At 41.3% G+C, this 19061-nt stretch overlaps 1 protein-coding gene across 1 annotated transcript in view; it reads right to left on the reverse strand.

The window, feature by feature from the left end:
- Nucleotides 1-17417, reverse strand: part of SLC7A14 (solute carrier family 7 member 14) — a 94667-nt gene extending 77250 nt beyond the window's left edge. Inside the window, exon 1 of the mRNA XM_045583666.1 lies at nt 17141-17417. The gene's annotated coding sequence lies outside the window, so the exon portion shown is untranslated. The remainder of the gene's footprint in view (nt 1-17140) is intronic.
- Nucleotides 17418-19061: the final 1644 nt, after the last annotated feature.

Genomic DNA, 19061 nt, shown 5'->3' on the forward strand with positions numbered 1-19061 from the left:
CAATTCATATAATTCTGGTTTGGCTGTGATGAACTCCTTTAGCTTTTTTTTATTAGTGAAGCTTTTTATCTGGCCTTCGATTCTGAGTGATAGTTTTGCTGGGTAGATTATTTTTGGCTGTAGGTTCTTGCTATTCATTAACTTGAATATTTCTTGCCATTCTCGTCTGGCCTGCATGGTTTCTGTTGAGAAATCAGCTGACAATCGTATGGGTGCTCCTTTATAGGTAACTACCTGCTTTGCTCTTGCTGCTTTTAATATTCTCTCTTTGTCTTTTGCTCTTGGAATTTTAATTATGATGTGTCTTGGTGTGGTCTTCTTTGGATTCCTTTTGTTTGGAGTTCAGTGTGCTTCCTGGACTTGTAAGTTTAATTCTTTCACCTGGTGGGGGAAGTTTTCTGTCACTATTTTTTTCAGTATGTTTTTGATATCTTGCTCTCTCTAATCTTCTGGGACCCCCATAATTCTGATGTTGGTTCGCTTGAAGTTATCCCAGAGGTTTCTTAAGTCATCTTCAACTTTCTGGATTCTCTTGACTTCCTGCTTCTGTGGAGGAGTATCTTCTGGCTCTTTATGTTCCAAATCTTTGACTTGATTCTTGCGATCTTCCATTTTGTTTTTAGGACTCTGTATAATATTTTTTATTTCAGACAATGTATTCTTTATTTCTTGTTGATCCCTTATTAGTTCTTGTTGATCCCTTATTAGTTCTTGTTGATCCCTTATTAGTTCTTGTTGATCCCTTTTCATCTCCTCATAGGTCTTATCGACCTTTTCTAGGAAATTCTTAAAAAACCTTATAAGCGTGGTTTTGAACTCTATATCCAGTCTCTTCTTTTCCTCCATTTCTTTTGTTTGTGATCTAATTCCTTGTCTTGGCATTTTCACAGTTTCCCTGAGTTGGTAGGGTGGCTTTGTGTGCTAAGGTGTCCTATATGCTTCAGTGAGTCAGCCTCTCAGTTACCTGAGGTGGACAGTCTTGGTGTAGCCCTTTGATGGGTGGGCAGTCTTGTTGTTAAGCCTTGCTTGTTGTTGGTATCACTGGGAAGCGTTGATCTCCAAGCCAATTGGCTATGAGGATCAGAAGTGTCTCAGCTAGGAGGGTTTCTGTATTCTGCTTGGATGGGCGGAGTCTTGGGGTGGCACAGACAAGCTTTGTTGAATCCCGCACAATTGGTTGTAGGTGCGCGCACCTCTCTGGTATAGGCGCAGACAAGCTTTAGATTCCTGTCTGCCCCTCCCTAGGAGAGTCCTATTGGCAGCGAACAAGGAAGCTAGCCACTGGAAGGGCCTCTATGCTCTGCTTGGATGGGGCGTAGTCTCGGGTGGTGTAGACAAGCTTTATTCAGCCCCTCCCTACGAGGGCCTGGTTTCTGAGTCCTGCAGTAATGGCCGCTGGCTTCACACACCTCCGAGAGATCTCTGCCCACTGCCTGACAGACTGGCCTCTCCCTGTCTGGGGCCGTCTGTCAGCGCAATAGGGTGGTTCTGTTTTCCTCCCGAACAAGAAAGCCAGCCACGCATTAGCTGTCCGCCCTCTCCGTGCGCAGGGAGTAAGCCAGTAGCGAACTCGGCCAGCCTTCTCTGTGCTCTGCAAGCCAGCCGGCAGCGAACTCTGCCGCAGCTTTTTCGCGGGCACAGTTTTCCATACCTTCACAGTTCCTGAGGTTCAGCGCGCCTTCTCTCTCCTTCCCAGATGGTAGAGCCTCCCTTCAGCCAGCCGTCCGGCGCTTCAGGGTGATGTTTCCCCTGTTTTTCAGTTCTAAATTCAAACTTGTTCTGGTAGGCTGCATTCGGGTGTCTGCCCTATGCCACCATCTTGGTTGTCTCCCTGGTGATTTTTTAATTAAATAAAGAATCCTTGCCAGTAAGTATTTCCAGCTCTGTCTCCTATTAACACTCTTGTAACATTTTCACATAAGAGGTGTGTGTGGGTGTGTAATCTTTTCTTCCCATTTCACTTTTTGAGTCACTACCCCTTTGAACATGTGGATGACAAAAAATTGAGTGTAGTTTTCTCTCTACTGAGAGTGTGTGAAGTGGACTGCTAATGGAATAAACAGTGGCGAAGGTTACCTAAGCCAGCCTGACTAGTGGGTAATCGCAGTTATATAAATTATAAGTTCTTCTGGAGAACAGAATTATTTTCTGAGTCATTTCCAGAGCCTCCGAAGTGGCACTTCCTGTTGTTAGAGGTTTATTGTGCTAAGATTTTAGCTCCTGATCCCTGTGAAGGAGACATGCAGGGACTAAAAAGTACACTCCCAGGTGCTGAAACTGGAAGAAATAATTGGACCCTACACTCTCATTTCATGGAAAAGGAAAAGGAAACCCAAAAGATGTACTGAGGGTCACACTGCTAGTTAGAGGCCATAGTCCCAGGACCCAGGAGTCTGCTGGGGTTCGCTGGCTTTGATTTTATTTTATTAAGTTTGAATTTTAATAGTTTATCCTTTTGCAGAAGAAACAGGCCATAGTCTCTGAAATCAGACATATTCATGTTAAAGCCACCGCTCCACTTGTTACAAGTTTACAGTCTTCCTGAGTCTCAGTTTCTAAAAAATGGGCATAACAATGCCCACCTTGTAGAATTATTGTGCTGGTTCATATTAATATCAAAATAAAATATAGTAATTATTGTTATTACTCTAGAATAGGGGTGTCGAACTCAATCAGAGAAGGGGCCAAAATCTAAAATCCAGCCTAAATCGCTGGCTGAATGGTTTACTGAACAGTCATAAACTGTCATTGTGATGGAAACGCAGCGGAGTGCAGTGATGACAGCGTGGTGCGGGCCACATTGCAAGGCCTGGCGGGACGGATTTGGCCCGCGGGCCTTGTGTTTGACACATGTGCGTCTAGAAGGTAGGTTGGACCAACTGCTACCTCTAGTTTTAAGAGTAACTTGCACTTGCTATAGCCCTTTTTTGGTAACTTAAGTCTTTTGTAGTGTTTCCAGCTTTGGGCTCTATGTAGTTCATGTTCCACATAGGCCTCTCTTAGTAATTGAGTGTTTTATTATTTTTTAAGCATTTCTAGTCACCTAATAATCTGGTTCTTGTTGTAGAATTCTGGATTGTTAGGAGGAAACCTCTAGTCTTCTCAAGCTCTGGAGAAATGGATTCTCATTTCCTATACCAGCCTGGGTTCTCACTCTTTTTGAGACAGTTGACCTTGAAATATTAACCAGACTGGCTTAGGAAGTAAAACAGCCAAGAAATGGGTTGAAAGTCTTGGCCTGGGGTAGGGGTGAGGTAGAATAGCAAAGTAGGGGAGACCCTATTTGAAATCCAGCATCAGCTGCGATGAGCAAGGCAGAGAGTGATGGTTCTCAAATGCAACAGTATAGCTCAAGGGACCAGAAGATAAGTGACTAATCCAAGGTCTGGTCTTTTCCTTGGAGGTGAACCTTCATGACTCTGCTGACCTGTTGCACTTTTGGATTTCAACTCTATGTCTCCCTCCTTTATCCCTCTCACTGTGGCCAGAACCTTCCTGAATTCTTCTGGTCACAACTCCATGGCACTGAAACCTTTCATAGCTCCTACTGCCTGTGGCTTAACCTGTTAACCGGGGAGTTCCCTTTTTAATTACGCAACCTTTAACGGGGCACATACTCTTTCACTAGGACGTGTCAGTACGTCACGCCCAGAGGACGTAATTTCATATTATTATTTTTCTTTATTTATACTTAATTAAAATAAATGAAATATATATTTTTTCATTTATTTATATATAAAGCACAAAGGAAAATACAAAATTACAAACAAATAGAAAAGAATACCAACAAAAAAATGGAAACATCGAATTAAAAAATTATAAATTTTACAAACAATTATAAAGATTACAAAAAATATATACCATCCCTCTCAGGGTGCAACATATATTTCAAGGACGTATTCATTCATCCTACCCGTTCCCGATATTGTTTACGTTTGACGTATTTATAGGTCCCACTCAATTAATAGGTTAAAGCCTCATTTCCTTAGCTCGGCATTCAAGTTCCAAGAGAGGTGAGTTTCACTCATCTTAGAGCCATTGAGCTAGTAATGAAACACTTATCTAAAAAAACTCGAAGCAGCTGAGCCCCAAACAAATTCAGGTAAAGATCACCATAGTGTTCATTAAGGAGACCAAAAAGCTAACTCTGATACCTTCACTTTAACATTAAAGCAAAGTTACAATGGACCACCCTGAGTGATGTGACACAGTCACACCCTTAAGTTACACCTTAAACATTCCAATAAGCAACGGATATTTTTCTACTTTTTGATTAGAAATTAGCCCTGCATACAAGCTGACTTTGAGATTAGGCTGGAGAATTTACTTCCTTTTCTAATGACAGTAATTTTTGTTTGTTTTGGTTTTGGTCTTATGCTAGGATAGGCTTGATGTCCCTTGTCTTAAGAGGAGAAAATCACCTTAAAAATCCAAATAGTTTCCTGACTATAAATTAGACCTCTAGACTTGGTAAAGTTGAGATCATTAGTTAATGGCTTCATGATGATGCCTCTTGTAAGTGACGTTTGAAAATTGGGGCCAAATTGAATGATTCAGAGCTGAGAAAGAGTCAATTATTTATGTGTAAAATGTGCCTCTTATTTTCAACTGGTAAAAGCTTTGATTAGCGGGGAAAGAAGTCCATCTCACTTCTTCTCACTGCCCAGAAAATGCTCCTGCGGCATCTCCCACCCCAATTCTCCCCTTTAAGGGGAAGTACATTAAAAATAATGCAATTTCCTCTCTCTCCTTTGTTTGTTGACTTATTTTTGTTTTTACTCTCTCATTCAAAGTTTTTCTTAATATGCTCTAGTTAATCAGCAAAATTAAACTTTAGAATTCTCTTAAACTGAACAAAGTGACCTTTCAAATTACTTTCAAATCCCCATTCTATTTTGCTTAATAAATATCCCTTTGGCCATCATTTCTCCCATTATAGCTTTTTAGTCTTCCTGAAATATGTTCTGGCTTTTGGTTAATCACACAATCTCAGTCTTTGGTGAAAATAATGAGTTCTTTTACGCAAATGAAAATACAAAATGTTCTAGAATATTAATTTATTTAAGTCTAGAGATACATTGTGTGTTGCTGACAATTTAGGGTAAATTTATCTAACAGAATCCATTCACAGGAACCTTGAAGATCTACCATTGTTTTTATAAGAAGTAACTTGCATTATTGGCTCATTGAGCCTGTAATTTTGTTTATTTAACAGTTATATGAGAAGAATTCAAATCACTTTATTGATTAAGAAAAGCAAATCAACCCAGGTGATGTGGCTCAGTGGTTGAGCATCGACCTATGAATGAACGAAAGTGAGGGAAAATAGAGCATCAGAAAAGTAATGAAAAAACAAATAAAAAAAACCCCCACAAATAAGAAATGTAGGGAGGAAAAATAAAGTGAGGAAATCAAATTATTGTTTGATTCCTGGTCAGGATATATGCCATGGTCTTGGGCTTGGTTCCCAGTGTGGGGCATACAGGATGCAGCCAATCAATGATTCTCTCTCATCCTTAATGTTTCTGTCTCTCCCGTCCTACCCCTTCCTCACTGAAATTAATAGACACATTAAAAAAAAAAAGAAAGAAATAAAAGAAAAAGAAAACCAAAACAACCAATCTTGAATGCAATCCTTCATAAACTCTAGTATTGTTTTCATTTTAGCAACAATATCCTGAACAGAGGTTCCTCTTTTTATTAATAGTTTTTAGTCTCCCCCCCCATTATAACTTTAATTTTTAGCATATTTGTTGAATGAATAACTAAATATTTTTTTAAAAAAGAGAGACTCTTTTTTTTCTTTCTTAGATGAAGTGATGGAGGCCTAGAAAAGATATGACTTGCCCAGAGTTCTACTCAGCCTTTGAACCTCTGGGTCCAGTCCTCCAATAAGGCCATGAAGGTAAAGCTGCAAGTAATTCCTTTTCATGCACTCATATAAGATACACTAGAAGCCCTGTGCAAGAAATTCATGCATGAGGGGGGTGGGGTCTCCCTTCAGCCCAGCCTGCACCTGCTTCAATCTGGGACCCCTCAGGGGATGTCCGACTATCTAGCATCAGGCCTAAACTGGCAGTTGGACATCCCTCTCACAATCCTGGACCACTGGCTCCTAACTGCTCACCTGTCTGCCTGCCTGACTGCCCCTAAATGCCCCCCCCCCCGCCAGCCTGGTCTCCCCTTACTGCCCTCCTTTTGGCTTGGTCACCTTCATTTGTCCCCCTCAGCCAGCTTGGTCGCCCCTCACTACTCCCCTCTGCCAGCCTTGTCACCCCACACAGCCTGCTGTTCGGTTGTTTGCTTGCCCCTCACTAAGCCCCCTGCCAGCCTGGGCGCCCCATGCAGCCTGCTGTGCAGTCAATACTGTGAGGGTATTCTGACCAATTTGCATATTACCCTTTTATTAGTATAGATTAGGATTGGTCTTTTTCAGTAAAAAATTTTAAATTGTAGATGGACAGACTTTGGGGTTGGCACAGCATTTGAATCTTGACCATAACCCTGTCTGGCTATGAGATCTTGGATCATTTAAACTAAAAAAATCCTCATATATAGTATTGAGATAATAATATCTACTTAATAGGATTAAATGAGTAAATGTGAGATGTGTTTATCACAAGTATTATGACGTAGTTATCCTTGATTTTAAGTACACTCACTCTCTGGCTGGGTAGCTCAGTGGGTTAAAGTATTATTCTGATATGACAAGCGATGGGCATATACAAGAAGCAACCAATGGCCCTATCAGCATGGCTCAGTGGTTGAGTGTCGACCTATGAACCAGGAGGTCACGTTTTGATTCCCTATCAGGGCACTTTCCAGGGTTTCAGGCTCAATCCCCAGTGTGCGGCATGCATGAGGCAGCCAATCAATTATTCTTTTTCATCATTGATGTTTCTATCTCTCTTTCCTGCTCCCTTCCTCTCTGAAATCAATAAAAATATATTTTAAAAAAGAAGCAACCAATGAAGGCATAAATAAGTGGAACAACAAATTGATGTTTCTCTCTCTCTCCCTCTCTCTCTCTCTCTCTCTCTCTCTCTCTCTCTCAAATCAATTAATAAAAAAAAAATTTAAGAAGAGCACCAATTTGTCATATTGGAATCACATATGTAAAGAGATAACATCATAATGCTCAATTGGCAGTTCTCAGATTCTTAGTGTACTGTTATGGCACCATAGTATTTATTTATAACTGTAGTTTGTAATGGACTTGGGGCAGGAAGGAAGAACAGGCTAGTCACTAAGGTAGTATTGAAACAGGGAAGTCTTGCTTCTATTTTGACAGTTAAGTTCTATAGTGGCATATTTTATTATAGTTGTCTGAATTAGGAATTTATTTCTGGCAAGACAGCCTATACTCATTCAGATATTTTCTTCCTCTGTGTTCTGATGCTGGAATAGAAAGTGTGTCAAAGTCTGTGTGACTAGGAAAGAACTTAAAATGAATCCCAAGCTGTCTGTGTAGTTTGTGCCTGATTGGAATCAGGGTAACCCATCAGCTCAAGGGAAAAATAAAAATAGTCAAATGGTTATTTGGCCTCTTTCAGAGCAATTATATTGTCTAGTTTTTAGAAAAAAAATTTTAAATTGTGGATGGGCAGACTTTGATTCCTTTGACATTTTGTGGATGAGTCATAGTCACTCCATGCATGTCCTGAGAGTGACTAATGGTTACAGTTTCAAATGTCGGTGTCCACACTCGGAGATTTCTGACAAGGGTAACTAGACCCCAGTCTCTTAGAACAAAGTCAGATCATGGTACCCTATAACATAAAATAAACAGAATCAGCACAAAGTCCAATAGATTTGCCCCTTACAGAAATGAATCCAACCACTAGGGTGGTTTATTCATGATAAGTTGTTAAACTGGGGCATCTACCAGAACTCCCTAAAGGAGACTAGCATGTAACTAACATGAGATAGGTCATGAGTTAAGAAGTAATAACATGTCTAAAAGAATATCCTAACAGTAGATACAAACTGCATAGATTAAATAAAGTCTCCAAAATTTTCCCAAAGAATTTGCCAAAGTTTCTCCAACACCAGAGGAAGGGGAAATAAATAAGACACTATTTGAAGGGCTCAGCTATCCCAGTAACCTGACAAGAGTTCTTGGGTAGAATTTGGGAAAATTCTCTAGTCTCTGTTGCAGCCTGGATGGCACAGTTCATGAGACTGCCAAACTGCATCAGTCCTGATGGTGCTCACAGGTCATCTTTGATCACTCATTTGGTTTTTTCACTATCCTAATACCAGGAAGGGAATCACCTGGGCAACACTCACAAGCATCCTTCATTGCACGTGACTATATTGGCAGCCTCTCAGGATTGGGGCAGCATGGTTGAGTTTTACATGACTTTTTGATAGAACTGATAGGATAGAGTTTCTGTACCTAATAAGCCTGGCTAGACTGTGAGACAACCACAACCCTATGAAGTCCTCCCTGAGACGCCAGTTCTTGGATCTATCTCCCTTTCCCTTACTTATCTTTTCAATATAATTTTTACTGAAACATCATCTATTTTTGGCTTAAAATTATTCCTCAGAAGACAATATGAGTTCCATTGATTTTCTAAAAGTATCTATCACTGTAAATTTTGTATATACTAAATTAAATGCACCATGCTGATCAATTCAGGCAAACCACCTTGCCCCTGAAGCAGAAATGGTTTGAGAGCTGTCTTTTTTCATTTTCTTAGTTACTACTTAAATGTATTCAATTACTTAAATTCATCAAATAACCCAATCTTACTTAAATTCATCCAATCACCCAATTATCAAGTCTCTAGCATTATGAATCTAATAATCTGCCACTTACAGTGAACTTCGGATGAACTTTGCTCCACTATCAAATGTTGGGAGCCGTGGACACTACCATCTTTCTTCATGGGCACATTGCTTTCTGTGGTAAAATCCAGCTGAGTGACAGCATTGAGTGTATACATGGGTGGGCAAAAGTAGGTTTGCAATTGTAATACTAATAAATAATGCAATAATCCTATATAGTAAAAAGCTAATATGCAAATCGACCAAACTGTGGAATGACTGGTCACTATGATACACACTGACCACCAGGGGTCAGATGCTCAACACAGGAGCTGCCCCTGGTGGTCAGTGTGCTCCCAGAAACTGGGCTCACAGCTGGTGAGTGCAGTGACGGTGGTGGGAGCCTCTCCGACTTCCATGGCAGTGCTAAGGATGTCCAACTGATGGCTTAGGCCTGCTCCCCACATGGAGAGAGCCTAAGCCATCAGTTGGGCTCCCATACTGCAAGAGGGTGCAGGCTGGGCTCCTGCCCCTCTGATTGCATGGATTTTGTGCACTGTGCCTCTAGTTTGAAATAAAGTAGCATGCTCCTCAAGGGAAAAAATTCACAGACCCCTTGACTTACCAACTCCCAACCATCCCTGGAATCACACATGCTCCTGGCAGACAGACATCCAGTAGATGTCACTGGATACCACCTCCCCAGCTTTACACAGCCAACTACCAACTACCTTTTCTCCTGCCTTGTAGTCATACTAGGTCACTGAAGCCCCACAAAAAGCAGAAAAATCAAACTGTCTCTACCTGTCTTCCCAGGGAAGAGAATAGAATATCTGAAGATCTGAAAGTCTTTTACATCACTTCAGATCTAGAAGTTACCATAGAGATGATCTATGAGAAGCACTAATGGTGATTTGGGCAAGACAATTCCTTGTGCAGACACCTGAGCCCACAACACTAAATGCCAGAAGTGCCTACCCCATGTTTCTGTGACAGTTACAAGTAGCTCCCCAAATTTACAAATGCCCCCTAGGAATAGTCATACAGCCCCTGTTTGTGATAGAATAACCCTGGATAAAAGCACAGAGAGATTAATGAGTTGGAGGGGGCTTCTTGTAAAAACTTCTGGGGGCTAATTTGAAAATCATTGATCTCGGACCCCATATTTTACTTCTCAATAAAATTATTGGAAGTCCAGTACTGATTCTGAGCTGCTGTAGACCTCAAATGAGTATGACTAGATTTCACTGGGGGAGAAGACCAGAAGTAAATTCTCTCTGTTCACATCCTTTGGGAAATTAACAGCACATTACTCCAGCAGTGTTTTTCAGTGGAGGAGTGCTCTTCTAGCCAGAACATGTAGGTAAAATGGAAATCCCCCAGAGAAGGGGCTTGTGTGTTTAGTGGCCTATAAATGGCACACACCAGTTATCTAAGAAATCTGTGATTTTCAAAGAGACAGTGTAGCATGATGGTTAAGAGCACAAATTTGTTAGCTGTACAGATTTGGGCAGATTATTTAACTGCTTTTAGGTCCAGGTTTATTGTCTGTAAAATGGGGATAATAACATTACCAACATTATAGGGTCATAGTAAATGTAAATAAGTATTAGCTAATCATCATCATCATTATTGTTACTGGGTGAAATACTAGAAAGAAATGTCAGAATTGCCAATAAATAAGTAATAACATAAAAACTAAAAACCTTAATTTATTTTTTATTATTTGGGCTGAATGGGGCAGAGTATGAATTATTCACATTCTTGGCTCCATTTTATAGAATGATAGAATGTTATAGCTTGCAGGATCTGAAACACTACTTAATTGAAATTTCTTATTTTAGAGATAAAGATGATGAAGATAACAGGAGTGAAATCCTTGCCCCAATTCTTGCAGCAAGGATTCTGGGGTTTTAAATCCTTTTCTTCTGACTCATAGCTACATCCATGAAATTTTTACCTTAACCAGTAGTTGGTTTACCTGAAAGTGCAAAGGAAAATAATCCAAAATCCAAAAATATCTACTTTTCTACTCCTAGCAGCTCTGGTAAAAGTTTGGTGGAAGAAGTTAAATTCGCTGATTAAAGTTTTTATGTCTAATAAACAGGTGCATGATGTTAAAAGATAGATGCAAAGAGCCGTGGATTGCAAGAGAGGAGGCTGAAGTCTTATTTCTGCCTCTGTTATTAACTTGAGTGATTGTTCTTAGTATTGATTTCTGTTTGTAAAATGAGAGTTGGGTTATGTGATTGTTAAAATATTGGCACAATAATATATTATTTAAATATAATCCCTAATGAACAGTTATGTCTTTACAATTATGAAGACCATTTTGTCATTAGGATGTTCAAACACCTGGATTTAATTGTTTTTAACTTGCTGATTATTAAAAACAAAGAGAAAAGCAATTTAAGAAATGAACAGGCCATGGAAACCAGCTTGCTCATTTGTAGGACAGTTTATTGGGTTGGAATATTTTGCCTTTGGCAAATGAGAATCAGTTAATTCCAGGCATTTGCTTATTGACTTGCTAGAAGAGAACAATCTATTTTTCTTTCATTTTTGTCAATAATCACCAGTTAAAACTCTAAAAGGGAGGTCCAATTATCCCTGGAAAAGGACAATATCTTCTGATCTGCCCGATTATGATGTCACTAGCTCTCCTCTAATTAATCCATGTGCTTTCATTCTAAGGTAAGTTCCTTCTGAATTTAGAAATGGTAATCACCTGCAACAATCATGAAGGCCAATCAAATACTTTCTCCAGGAAATAAGTACCTCTTTAAGGTAAAAGTGAAAAATAGAACACAGCTCCATTCATGCATTGTGTTTATGAAGTTATCTCATCACAGTCATATGCAAGACTCTTGGGCTGACACAGCTCTTGTTCCCTGGAGCAGGGAAGCAAGATATAATTCTCAGATGCAGTCTTTCTTAACCATCACAGCCTATGTTCCCAGAGGGGCTAAGAGTGTTTGTCAGGGTTAGATTTGACTTTCTGTGTTTGTCTCCTGTTTTATTTGCTAAAGAAAAATGCCACAGGGAATATTCATTTCTTGTTAGATGAGTGCATGGCATGAACTGACCTGGAACAATGGTCCGAATTCAACCAATATTAATTGAGCACCCATGTGCCAAGTTTATAGGAGTTTTAAACACCCCATGACCACAACATTTCTGTGCCAATAAAATCAATTATTTTATTGATTAAATGAATGCATGCTACAGCCATCATTTCAAAGCCACATCACCAGTTCTCTTTATTTCCTTGGTTATAAGATCAGTGAAATCACTTGAAGTAAAGACAGAAAAAATTAAACTCTTTTCAGCTCCGAGATAATGAATTTTTTCCCCTTTCCAAAATCCAGGCCCTTCCAAGAGATAAGTTCCATGAAATAAATAAACCATGACTCCCAACAAAAGGTGTTTATTACTAACGCCAACATGATCCACTAGAGGCCAGAGTTGACAATCTCACTAATTTTTCCTTTAGTAATACGATTCCATAAGCAACACAGCCCTGAGAATGGTATGCTTGAACAGCATCAGGGCTGAGAGTATGTCTCAGCTAAAGGTAGGCCAACTAGGTCTCTAAGAAAGGAAATAACCTGCCAGAGCTCATGGAATTAGAGATAGAATCTAGAGCCCTTGGCCATACTCATGAGATGGGTAGAAGCTCATCTCAATTAGTAGTTAGTCAAAATATTTCTTTAAACTCATACTGAGGAATATTCATAATACTTTTTATATTTTCTCTAAACTATTACTGTTACAGAAAAATTATTGACAGTCGACTTAAACTATTAGTTACAAGGAAAAAGATGTTTCAGACCTACTGAGACATCCTAGTGTTTTGTAGTGTTTTTTTCTTTTTTCTTTTTCTTTTAATCCTAAAGGAAATGTTCAGGGACAAATAAATTAAACCACAAACAATATTTCAATTCATAGAACCTAACCAACCAGAAATCTCAACAACGCAAATGGTATTTTCTTTGGCATGCCACTTTTCAATGAAAAAGTGACAACAAAAGCAAAGTACATTTATACCAGAAATTTAAACATTCACAAATGCATTTAGTTAACACAACCTTATTTGTTTATTACAGTTTTATGCTCTACTATACCATCTACATGAAATTATCAACCATTATAGATTCAACCATGCTCCTTACAAAGTACTTTTATATACCTATACTTTGAGTCTCTTTGTAGCCCTTTGAGATAGGTATAGCAATTCTCATCAACATTTTACAAATAAAGAAATTAAGCTCTATAGGGTCTTATAATGTCACCAAGTAGTAAATGGCACACATACTATTAACTTTAAGTCCTGTATTCTTTCCATATTTATCATACTATACTTACTAAGACAAGATGCATATACACATACACTACACATACACATACACATACACATACATATACATATACATATACATATGCTGTTACATATATATGGATTTGCATTCTATATAATAACTTTCAAACTATTTCTAAAATGGAATTCAGGAAACTAACAAGACCCATCTATGGAACATTTTACTCTGTTGGTAAACTAAAATCCATATGAAGCAAACCCCAGAGGTCACCAGCTTCTTCAATGACACATGTGCTCTTTTTGTTAGCCTTATTGTCTTGAGCATCTTTGTGCTTCTGGGAATGTTCTAGGCACATGTGTCTTTTTCTTCTTTTTTGGCAGAAGTTTCAAAGCAAAGTCCCAAGTCTGTTTCCCAATTCCAAATTCTCAATTGCTGTGAGGATGTTTTTAGCACTTTCTAAAGCAACATTGTTCCATAGAACTTTCTGCAGTGCTGGAAATGTTTTATATCTGCACTGTCCAATAGCCATATATGGTTATTGAGAATTTAAATTATGACTAGTGTGATTAAGGAACTGAATTCTTAGTTACATGTGGCTAGTGATTACCATATGGAACAGAGTAGCTCTGGTTAATTTAAGATTCTGGTTCATAGGGCCCAGAACATCCCAGTAACAGCAGTCTTGCAAAATAACCTAGCACAATAGAAGTTATGTATTTAATTATGAGTTATGCTTTAATTGATTCTAGAAGGGTTTTGAAGCAGAATGTTGGTATGCACATTAAAAAGGCATATGGGAAACTTTAAGTAAAAGATAACAAATGGGGGGATATGTTGTGGTAATTATTAAGGAATAAAAGTAGAATAGTGTTATTTGAATTGAATTTTAATTTCTAAACTCTACATATTTGAGGCAGACTAGAACTGTCCAATTCAATATAAAATTTTTCTCTTTGCCAATGTAATTACTAGGGCTACAAAAATTCAATTAAAGAAAGTGAGATATTACTGTGTGCTGAAATAGAAGCAAAAAGAAATGAATAGGACATCAGGTTCTGCTGTATATGAGAGTGGACTAAAGCTCTAGGATCACCTCCAATGGAATTATCTACTTGACAGAATTGTGAAGATTCAATAAAATTACTTATGAAAGAACTTAGCATAATGCCTATCACACAGAAGCATTTGGTAGATATTAACACTTATAATGATTATTTATTTCTGCCTATATCTTTTAAAGACATCTTTTAAATCCCTATGAGAATATAGGAAGCTGCTTAAAGTAATTAATTTTTGAAAAATTATTTTATTGGGAATAGATCATAAAAGATTAAATAGAGACAACATAAAGGCATAAAATGCCAGACTGCCATCCCATTTATTAAATGCTGTCATAGGTAGAACTGTTAGAAGGAAAGTGGGTCAAATATCTCAGGTACATTGGGTCAGGCAACACTGGAATAGTGAGGCCAGAGGGGAAAGAATAGGAAGAAAAAGTAGCTAAGAGGGCTGATTGTATTTTAGATGTTTGTATTTGTGGCATATTTCTGAGTATAGTTCATTGATGGTGATGTTATTGTCAAAGATAATCAAGGGAGACATCATGGAAGAGTATTTGAGACATAAGGAGAATAGTGGAAAGGGTGCTGGCCCTGGATTCAAGTCAAGTAGGTTCCAATCCTTATATTCACATGATTTAGAGTCCCCAAATACCCCTTCTTGGAAAATTGTAGTATTGGATGACCTTAAGATTATTCCTGCCCTAAAACTCTGACTATGAAAATAGTCAGTGGGCTCTAGTCTTCCAGACTTCCTGAAGCTATCTATGCTGCTTTTCAGGCAAGCCTGCTGGTTAGTCCTCTGATTTGTTTTTGCAATCTTGAAGCTCAACTTGTGTGAACAGTGTTATCTCAAGCAGTATGCACAAAAGCAGTTGGAAGGGTGGGAGTGAGTGACAGTGGGTGGGTGAGCAGATTAAAGAGGCAAAGGTTGGAAGAGAGTAGTGTGTGTGAAAAACAGTCCTTTCTCCTTTGACATTCTCTTGCTATATTTCCTAATAATAGCTATCCAAAGCCAAATGCCAAAATGAAGTCATGAAAAATAATTTGGACTTTGGAGTTAAGCAGACCCAAATTTCAATCCAACTTGTGGATTTGAGATGCCCAACTTCAAGGTTTTTGTTTTGTTTTAAATCTCTGGGATATTTATGGTTAGCAGTTTAAATGAGATAATATTACCCAACAGATGTGTTCAATAAATATTCTCTTAATTTTACCTCTCTAAATTTGCTTCATTATTTCCCCATCTTACTCATAATATAAAACACTAGTCACAGCAATAAACACGCAGGGATGCTCAGAGACCTTATCTACAGGATGTAAACAGCCTGCAGTGGGGAGAGAGGGTACTGAACAGAGAAAAAAACCATAGCCCACAGCCTAGTCTCTCCGTTAATGCAGCTTCTTCCTTTGGGTAACCTCACAATTTTCTGGTTCCTCAAAGCCACAGAAATGATTATTGGAATAGCACTCCTAACTGCTTCTCCAACGCCACCAATAGAAAGATTCACTGAGCAGTGAAGGAAAGAGAAGAGGCAGCACGTATCTTATACTCATCGGAAGTTAGCTAAGCTGGACCCTCGAGAAACATCCGCTCCTTGCTCCTCTAACCGAGGGAAGCAAAGGGACCGTCTCTCTAAGTCGCTTGCTCCTCCTGACCCCTTTTATTTGGTTCTAACGCAGGGAAATACTGGCAAGCGGTGAGCCAGCCACTAGTTCTCTGGAGGCGTCAGCTCTCCGCCTCGGAGAACTTTCAGGACCGCGGACAGCGCCCACAAAGGCAGTGGGCTCTGAGGCCCAGGCTTCAGCCTGGGGCTATCCTGCCATAGGAGGGGCTGCAGGAGGGAAGAGGCCGGTTATCATTTTATGATTCTTCTCCAACTCTGGCCGGTGACTGGCTCCAGAGGTGGGAGAGAAACCCTTCCCCCAGAGCCGGTTCCTTTGCACCTCTCAGTTCAAGATCTCCAGGAAGCAAGCTTTGCACAGGTAGTGGGGTCAGGAGTGTCAGGAGCAGGCTTGCTGTTCCCGTTTCGCCCCCATTTTTCCTTGACCTCCCTTTCGCTTCTAGTCATTTGGGACTTCTATTTTATTTTTCAACCACAATATTAAATATCTACCTGAGAGGGTGGGAGGGTTCCGCGGGGAGGAGTTCGGGACTGCGTCCTGCGAGGCCACACTGCCCTACTCTGGCCCCCTGGATTCGTAAGAAACCGATGTGCTTGGAGATTTGGGAAGAGAGGAGGCTCTGACGGGGTCATAAGTGCTGGTAAGAATCCTTTCCCGGGGGCTGCCCTCTCCCTCCTCGCCCCACATTTCTCCCATCACGTTCTCCTCGCTGGCCGCCCTGCGCGTCACAGCTCCCAGGGGACAGATGTCCCCGGAGCGCACCGGCCTGCTCAGGGCACCCGGCTCCGCCGGAGTCCCTTTGAAGAGTTTGCTCGCAGGTAAAAGGGCAGACGTTGTCCCGCCCTCCCCGCGGGCTGCGGCGGAAAAGCGTCTCTTTTCCGTGGGCTCGTTCCGAGCCCGAGGACCGAGCTGCTGCGGGAGCTGGGCGTGCGCCAACACGGGAAGGAAAAGAGGGGCCCGGCCGGCGTCTGTGGAGCCTCGAGCGGCCCGGACGCTGCTGCTCGTGGCTCCCTCCTCTGCCTCTCTCCCTGGTGGCCGGGAGGCTGCATCTGCCCCAGCCCCGCCTGGCAGCTTTTTGGGGAGTCGGAGCCCCGCGTTCCCAGACGCTGGAAGCTGTCCGGGCCCCATTCCGGGCCAGAGACTGGGAGAGACCCCGACCCAGGTCCTTGTTCCTTCCAGGGGACCCCTTCCCCGGGTCTCAGCACTCCACCTCCTCGCCATGTTCCTGCTTCCTCCCTCCCTCCCGGTGGCTTGAGCTACCTGGCTCATTCAACCAGAGACATCATCATCCCATCTGCGGAGGTCCAGCCCGATGAAGGCGGTGCGCAGGGGCACAGACTGCGGCGCAGGGGGACTTGCACTCACCCGAGGGCTCGCGGAGATGGACTGGCTGCCGGACTGGCTGCCTGGACTGGTGGCTGGCGGTCCGCACTCACAGCCGGGCTCTCTCTCTCCTACTGTGATGCGGGGCGCTGGTGGCAAAGGAAGGCTGGAGGCAGCCTCGGCTGCTGAGCAGCTCCTCAATTATTCAGAGAGGCCCCCCCCCACCCTCCTCTGCCCGGGGCCTGCCTGTCATCTCTCTGGCTCTCCTGTCTCCGCCTTCCTGAAGTCACGTGAGCGGGCCACCCCCCCCCCCCCAATACACACACATTGCTGAGCCCAAGCTCCACCCCTCCACACCCCCACCATCTCTTTCACACACACACACACACACACACACACACACACACACACACACATCAAGCTATCTGCCATTCTCAACCCCTCCCTGGCCTACTGAGTCTCCAGAACATGGCTTTCAGTAGCTCAGGGGGCCAGAGATGGGAGCCTTTCTCTGCCTTGGGAAAGCAGGACCAGGCAAGCCTGTAGTTTTTGTTTTGTTGAGAAGGCATCTGTCAGCAGCCCCTCCTCTGCTGGACTTGGCCCTGAGGACAACTGGCCACTCACATCTGCTTCCTGCCCTCTGAAAGCATACCCCCTCCTCACCTGAGCTCTTGCTGCTCTTAAATTTCTTCCACTTCCCTCCCCCCTTGTATTATTGGAAAGAAAGGGTGGGAGAGATTGAATTTTTCTCTTCACCTAAAAAATAAATAAATAAATAAATAAATAAAAATTAAGACCTCCTCCTTCAAAGCTTCCCTAGGCCAAGTTTTTCTTTGGATTCTCAACATCTTATAAGTGGAAGAACCATGGATTTGAGATGTAAAGACCCACCAGGAATTCCAGACTATGTGAGCTTGGGTTATTTCATTTCCCTTAGCCTTTCTTTTTTTAAAGTTGGAAATGATCACCTCACAGGACTGTTATGAGAATTAGAAATAATAATGATCTTGAATTGCCTACTATAATGCTGGATACGTATTGGGGACTCAATAAATGAGAGTTCTCTCACCTCTGTTAAAATAAATTTCAGAAAATAAGAAGGTTGTGATTTGTGCCTGTGGAATAGAGGTATCTTCTGTAAATGTGGAGGGGTGGGAGTATCTGTGAAGTTAGTTGAGCAGATAACCAGTTGGAGTGGGGACAGGAAAGGCACAAGACTTATATTTCCCATTGGTTCTGTTAAGCTGAATATCCCAGAGCTATGTTATATGGTTAAAATATGACTAGATGGTAACAACCCAGTCACACGTTTGGTCTCATCAGAGAATGAATTAATATGCATTGAGTAGGCTGATTTGTATGGAAAGCACCTACATCAATTCTTGGCTCTTTGGTCCAAGCCCTTAAAAATATATGGGAGCTAATGAAATGTAACTCCCTACCCTCAGAAACAAATTCACTGGACTTGTGTTTGAGGAGAATACTGGCTGACTGATAACTCCTCCTTAGGATAGAGCAGTTCAAATCTACCTTTAAGCTGTGGGTTCTAGCTCAGAGTTGCTGGTTTGTTCCCAGAAAAAAATGACTGATCAGTGCCTGGACAATCTTTTGTTGTTGTTAATCCTCACCCGAAGATATCTTTCCTTTGATTTTTAGAGAGAGTGGAAAGGAAAGTCAGAGATACAGAGAGAGAAACAGCTCACGCATCGATTGGTTACCTCCTGCTTGGTACATGACCGGAATAAAAACTGGGACCCTTCTGTGGCTGATACTCTATCTACTGAGCCAAATTGGCTAGGGCAAGACAGTCCTGGTAAGACCACTTAGTTCAAGCTCATTACTGCCTTGGACCAGCATCCAGACCTGAAGTCTTGGCACATCCCCATAATTTAAACTTATGAGAATCTTGCAGGAGCAAGGTATGTCAGATCCAAAAAGCCATGAAACAGGGCAGGAAAGGCCT

This window comes from Pipistrellus kuhlii, unplaced genomic scaffold, assembly GCF_014108245.1.
Source record: "Pipistrellus kuhlii isolate mPipKuh1 unplaced genomic scaffold, mPipKuh1.p scaffold_m20_p_2, whole genome shotgun sequence".
Classification (NCBI taxonomy): domain Eukaryota; kingdom Metazoa; phylum Chordata; class Mammalia; order Chiroptera; family Vespertilionidae; genus Pipistrellus; species Pipistrellus kuhlii.